This window comes from Tupaia chinensis, unplaced genomic scaffold (genome assembly GCF_000334495.1).
Source record: "Tupaia chinensis unplaced genomic scaffold, TupChi_1.0 Scaffold000314_1, whole genome shotgun sequence".
NCBI lineage: Eukaryota > Metazoa > Chordata > Mammalia > Scandentia > Tupaiidae > Tupaia > Tupaia belangeri.
In genome coordinates, this window is record NW_006159807.1 from 1000404 (window position 1) to 1006376 (window position 5973).

Below are 5973 nucleotides of genomic sequence, written 5' to 3' on the forward strand. Positions count from 1 at the left end.
AGCATTTTAGAAAAATGAGCTTTGAACCTTTCCCAGGCAAGACATAAGAAAAATTACTAAAGAACATCTCTCCTGTTGTTTAAGAGTGATTGTTCTTAAACCACTATTCTGAAGGCAAAGAAGATGGCCTGAAAACTTTTATACTTTTTCAATTTCTGCTTCTAATTAATGAGTTGACAAGAACTTCCTTAGACTTGTCTTTAAAAAAAAAAAAAGTCAGGGAAAAAATTCTAAGACTAACTTTTTGGGACTTCTAGATTCAGTTGGGTTTTATTCTTTCTTTTTTTAAGCAAGAATTCCTCACCTTACCACTGTATAGCCCATCCTCCATATAGGCCATACAACAATTCCTATAAAATATTGCTCCGTAGGGGGTATTTGGGGCATTGGGAATCCAGTTGAAACAGAAAATTTAGTCATTATTTAAGGACTGAGCACATAGAAGTTTTGTTTTCTTTCCCCAAAAGGAAAATGTTGGGCCATTTGTTTCTTTTTTCCCCTTTCCTTTAATCACCCAGAATTGGTTGATGGCACAGTGCTGAAAAAAAGCACATGTGGAAATATATTTGCAAGAACTCAACTTTGAGTGGATCCTTTGCTTCCCTCTAGAAGGGTTAAAGGCCCCCTACACAAATTTCTAGGGAATGGGGAGGGGGTGGAGTTCACAATGCACTAGAGCCAGAAGTCTACACATATCTGAGTCTGCTCCCTACAGCGCAGCCCCTTTCAGCATCATAAGCTTTTTGGCATGAAGATGTCAGTTATTTTTGTACCCCATTATACAACAAATAAATATTTAAGCAAATATAATCTAAACATAAAAGAACCCGTTTCCACTTACTTCTTAGACTTTCTTCTTTGGGCATGGGACCACTGGAAGCAAAGTTACTTGCTTTTCAAAATCACATTGGAAATTATATAACCAACCCAGAAAGTTCGGAATCCTGGCCCAGCTCTCCTGCTTCCACAGAAAGCACCTTGCACAGGGGTGGACAACCTTCTGCCTCAGCTCCCCACTTTCTTAAACCACAAAGCTCCCAGGAGGGGTGAATGTCCAAATTCACACAGGGATAAAGCATCCAACCTTCATTTGCAAATTCAAAATCCAACAGAGAAGATTTTCATGAGTTTAATGACTCTCTAAGGTTTTATGTTCTCAGTAGCTCCTGCCATGAAATATAGTAGAGAGAGAATCCCGCCCCCCTCCCACCCCCATCCCCACTTTAGGGAGGGGGCTGCCCTCGGGCAGGATGCTAACCTAGTCCGAGGGCGGCCTGTGTGTCCCAGGTCCACCCCCCCAGTACCTTAGAGCCCAGTGAGGTGACAGCAGGCCCGGCCTGCCCCCGTAGCTTCGGCTCAGCCTGGAGCAGGGAGGGATGGGCCCAGGGTCCCCACTTCTATAAGGTCGTCAGGTCTGTGTGGTGGTCCTTGGCCATGGGCTGCAAATGCTGGCCTGGAGCCGCTGAAGAGGAGCAGGAGGAGGAAGAAGAGGAAGATGACGATGACCTGCCTTTGGTGTTGGGCAGCTTGTGGTCCTTTTTCCACTTCATCCTCCGGTTCTGGAACCAGATCTTGATCTGGCGTTCGGACAGACACAGGGTGTGAGCGATTTCAATCCGACGGCGCCGGGTCAGATACCTGTTAAAATGAAATTCCTTTTCCAGTTCTAGGACTTGCTGCCGTGTGTAGGCCGTTCGGGACCGCTTGGGCTCCCCACCGGTGTAGTTAGGATTCACTAGGAGACAAAACAGACGGTACAGCCAGGTCAGCGCCGGGCCACCACTTAGGCCCCTGCCTCGCTGCTCACTTCCTGGCGCGCTGAGGCCTCGGCCCTCCCTGCGCTCCCAAGCTCCTCGGGCTTCTTCCCTCCCGCCCTCTCCTAGGGCGCACACACTCTCACCCACCCAATCCCTCCCTCCCGCAGGCTTGAGGTGTAGGTTCCCCAAATGTGCTCCCTTCTCCCCGGCCCACCTCGAGCTCTGGCATCCCCAAGCAGTTTGGAAATCCCCTTCTCCACCTCGTTCCCTGCACTCTGAAAATGGAGTCTTCCCCCACCCCACCCCCATCCCCACCCCCTTTTGCGCCCACAGCCAAGCAGCCAGCCACATGGTCACCGCCTGCTCCCTCTGCTATAAAAATTTATGGAGAGAGTAATTGCGGTATCCAAGGAAGCTCCGCATGCCCCGGTCCACTCGCAATGTCCCTCCCAGGGGCTCAGGCCACCAGACTGGGGAGGAAACCGCGAGGTCACCGAACCCCGCGCCTTACCCGAATTCACGTGCACCTTCTTCATCCAGGGGTAGACTACCGCTGGCTGCTTGAGTGCTGTCCCGGGGGACGGCTGCTGGGGTGCCCCGGGCTGGCTGCAGGCCCGGGCGCCAGGCAGGGGCGCTGGCGGGGGCGCTGGGGGCGCGGGGCACGGCTCTCCTGGGGCGCCGTAGTGACCACCAGGGCCACTGGGTTCTTGCCCGTGACCCCGCGTGGGCAGCGCTGAGCCCGGCCCAGGGCCGCCGCCTCCGAACGGCCGGCTGCTCACTGAAGTCGGGCCGCGGGTAGAGCCCCGGGGGCTGGAAGTCGGCTCCCTGCGCGCTGCCGTAGTAGTCGGCGCTCTGCTCGCCTAGGTAGCCGCCCTGCAAATATTCCTCGCACGGAGGGAACTTGGGGTCCACATACTTGGAGTTCACCATATACGAACTCATGGCCATTAATTTCAGAAGGTAGAAAATACTAATTTTTCTCGTGTTGTCTTTTTTTCTCCTTCCATAGGGCCCTCCTACTTGCTGTCAACTGAATAAAGTTGGGTGGCCATGTGACCAGGCCAGCCAATGGCGAGGGAGTGAGTTTATCACCGGGTTGGTGAGCATCTCATAATTTTCACAAATTTAACTAAATAACATACGTGTAATCGAGTGACTCGCTGGAGCACATTTGAGGGTCCCAACCAGATGTTAATGTAGTTCCAACCCCTAGCACCCCTTTTCCCCTCAGGAAATTCCAGCTTTTGTCTGCCACCAACTTTACTAACCTCTCTTGTCTTCTCCACTCACCCCCATCCCCTCCTGAAAGCAGGAGCCCCTTCTCAAAGTGGACATATTTCAAGGGAGAATGAATCCTATTGGGGTACAGGACAACGAATCCTATTGGGTAGGCAAGGCTGCCTCTTGGTTGGGCAGAGAGCCCCAGGCAAGCAGGTCTGGGCGCCTGCCCAGTCCGCAGGAGCAGGGACTCTGCCATACAAAGGCTGAGTCCTGGCTTTGTCTTCTTCAGGGTCACCCAAAAGTTACCAGAATCTGGCCAGCCTGAACCAAATTAGGCAATGAGTAACCTCCACACTTTCTGCTAGTGCCCAAGCCAGGGTGTTGCCCAGTCAAAGCTGGGCCTTGCCGATAGGGCAAGAGTCCCTGCGGCCCTGGCCCAGGCAGCTGAGGGGTGAGCAAGAAGGTGATAAGAACACCCCTACCTCACCCAAATACACCTCAAAGGTCCCTGTTGGCCTTGTTTCCCGTTTGCCTTCTTCCCAAAGGAGGGCCCTAAATACCAGCAATAGTGCAAGTTGGTACCTTTGCATCGCATGTTCCTGGAAAGCAGAGCTGGGTCAAGCTGGATTCTCTCCTCATTCCCAGTACCCCAAAACCTAGCCTTTAGACCCCATGCATTCAAGGAATCAATTAAGGTTTCTTTTTGCAGCACCACAAGAGTCTCTGTTTAAAGGTGAGGAAAAAGCTGTTTGATGTCACCAGGTGCAATCAATCCTCTTGGAGTCCAAGATAATAAAGCAGAAAGAGATGGCTGATCCACGCTGGCTGCCTCTAGTCTCCACCTCGGTCTCTAACTATTTCGGAGAAACATGAAGTTTTTGCATCGACCATATATTCCCCTAGAATCGAATCTGTGACTATGCGGATACCACACAAATTCGGTTCTACAGGGTATATATAGACAACGTTACAACCTCCTGGTCCCACCCAGAGCAGGTACCCAGACCCCTGCCAGCCCTGGCCTTTTCCTCAGAACCACAGCCAGCCCGACACAGCTAGCCGCGTTTTCGGAGATCATTCAGGTAGCCTGATGGGCTTGGCGACAATTTGCAGCAACGAATTCCCTCATTCTTTTGCCCAGCCGGGGTTACTGAGCAGCCAAGCAACAAGGACATTCTTCTTAAGAGAGAAAGAAAGAAAAGGGGGGAAAAAATCCAACCTAGAGATGGCGGCGGCTTTATTACCCACCCCCCCCTCTGAGATCTAAATACCCTCCCCCACTTATCAAGTGGTATTTTCCAGAAAGGAGCAAATGCCCTCAGCGGCAAAAAGAAAAGAGGCACGAGAGGAACATCCTCTGTCCATTCCTTTTCCCACTGCCTAGCCAGCCAGGTTGGCTGCAGAAGCTAGGTAGAGTCTCTGTTTAAAGGTGAGGAAAAAGCTGTTTGATGTCACCAGGTGCAATCAATCCTCTTGGAGTCCAAGATAATAAAGCAGAAAGAGATGGCTGATCCACGCTGGCTGCCTCTAGTCTCCACCTCGGTCTCTAACTATTTCGGAGAAACATGAAGTTTTTGCATCGACCATATATTCCCCTAGAATCGAATCTGTGACTATGCGGATACCACACAAATTCGGTTCTACAGGGTATATATAGACAACGTTACAACCTCCTGGTCCCACCCAGAGCAGGTACCCAGACCCCTGCCAGCCCTGGCCTTTTCCTCAGAACCACAGCCAGCCCGACACAGCTAGCCGCGTTTTCGGAGATCATTCAGGTAGCCTGATGGGCTTGGCGACAATTTGCAGCAACGAATTCCCTCATTCTTTTGCCCAGCCGGGGTTACTGAGCAGCCAAGCAACAAGGACATTCTTCTTAAGAGAGAAAGAAAGAAAAGGGGGGAAAAAATCCAACCTAGAGATGGCGGCTTTATTACCCACCCCCCCCTCTGAGATCTAAATACCCTCCCCCACTTATCAAGTGGTATTTTCCAGAAAGGAGCAAATGCCCTCAGCGGCAAAAAGAAAAGAGGCACGAGAGGAACATCCTCTGTCCATTCCTTTTCCCACTGCCTAGCCAGCCAGGTTGGCTGCAGAAGCTAGTTCTCCAAGAAGTCGCACATTTACCTTCCTGGGCCCTGAGCCCGCTGGCCTCTGTCTCCGCTGCCGCTGCAGACCTCGAGGCAGGCGCTGCTTGCAGGCACCGAGCCGCCCTGGGCTGAGGCCGGCGCGCTAATGGTGAAGGGCAGGGCGAGGGGTCATTCGAAATCATTTACAAACATATCACAAAGTTTCATTATTTTTGCTTTGCCGACAGCAGCACACAAGAGTACAAAAGTTCACGAATTTTGCCCGCCCCAGTGCCTCGATGCTGTCCAGGGCTTGCTCCTCAGTTCAGAGCACCAAGAACCCAGAGTTACTTAAGAGTGCGAATGGGTTTCAGGGCAGAGGGATGCCTGGGCTCTAGTGCAGCTTTTGGATGCTTCACTGCAAGCTAAAGGTGTTTAAAATTTTTTGGTATTTTTTTATTCCCATGGTCCATAATTCAAAAATTAAAGTTTCAAGCCTTACCCTGGGCCTGGTGAGGTGAAGCAGGGATGATTCCCCCACCCGTCTTCCAGCCTGGCAAAATTGGCCCTGACTTCTACTCTGCACTTTGCACTCTGTCCCCTACCCTCAATCCTTTGACCTGCTCTAGCTGTTTCATAGGGATTTCCTGAGTGTCAATTCTAATAAAAACTCTGAGGCTGCTGAATCTGTCCTAGAAGAGGAGTCCCCTTCTTCAATTTATCCTAATTTATCCTAATGCCAAATACTCTCTCATACCCACCTTTATGTGGACACTAGGCCTAGGCTTTATCTAGACAAAGTGGGGGAGCGTGCTGGGCAGGGTGGGGTCCAGGGTGAATGTACAACATTTTCATATTTGTGAGACACTGTGACCTGCATTTCACCTTATTGCTCGACTTGTTCAGACAGGTCAAAGCCAACGAGT

At 51.1% G+C, this 5973-nt stretch overlaps 1 protein-coding gene and 2 non-coding genes across 3 annotated transcripts in view; all 3 read right to left on the bottom strand.

The window, feature by feature from the left end:
- Window positions 1-1387, bottom strand: part of HOXD3 (homeobox D3) — a 22760-nt gene extending 21373 nt beyond the window's left edge. Inside the window, exon 1 of the mRNA XM_027772907.1 lies at window positions 1305-1387. The gene's annotated coding sequence lies outside the window, so the exon portion shown is untranslated. The remainder of the gene's footprint in view (window positions 1-1304) is intronic.
- Window positions 1388-3870: 2483 nt separating this feature from the next.
- MIR10B-1 (microRNA mir-10b-1) lies at window positions 3871-3932 on the bottom strand. Its single transcript, NR_129364.1, has one exon. It is a non-coding gene; the product is annotated as a microRNA mir-10b-1 (primary transcript).
- Window positions 3933-4566: 634 nt separating this feature from the next.
- Window positions 4567-4628, bottom strand: MIR10B-2 (microRNA mir-10b-2). The gene has a single exon (NR_129471.1). It is a non-coding gene; the product is annotated as a microRNA mir-10b-2 (primary transcript).
- Between the last annotated feature and the right edge of the window lie 1345 nt (window positions 4629-5973).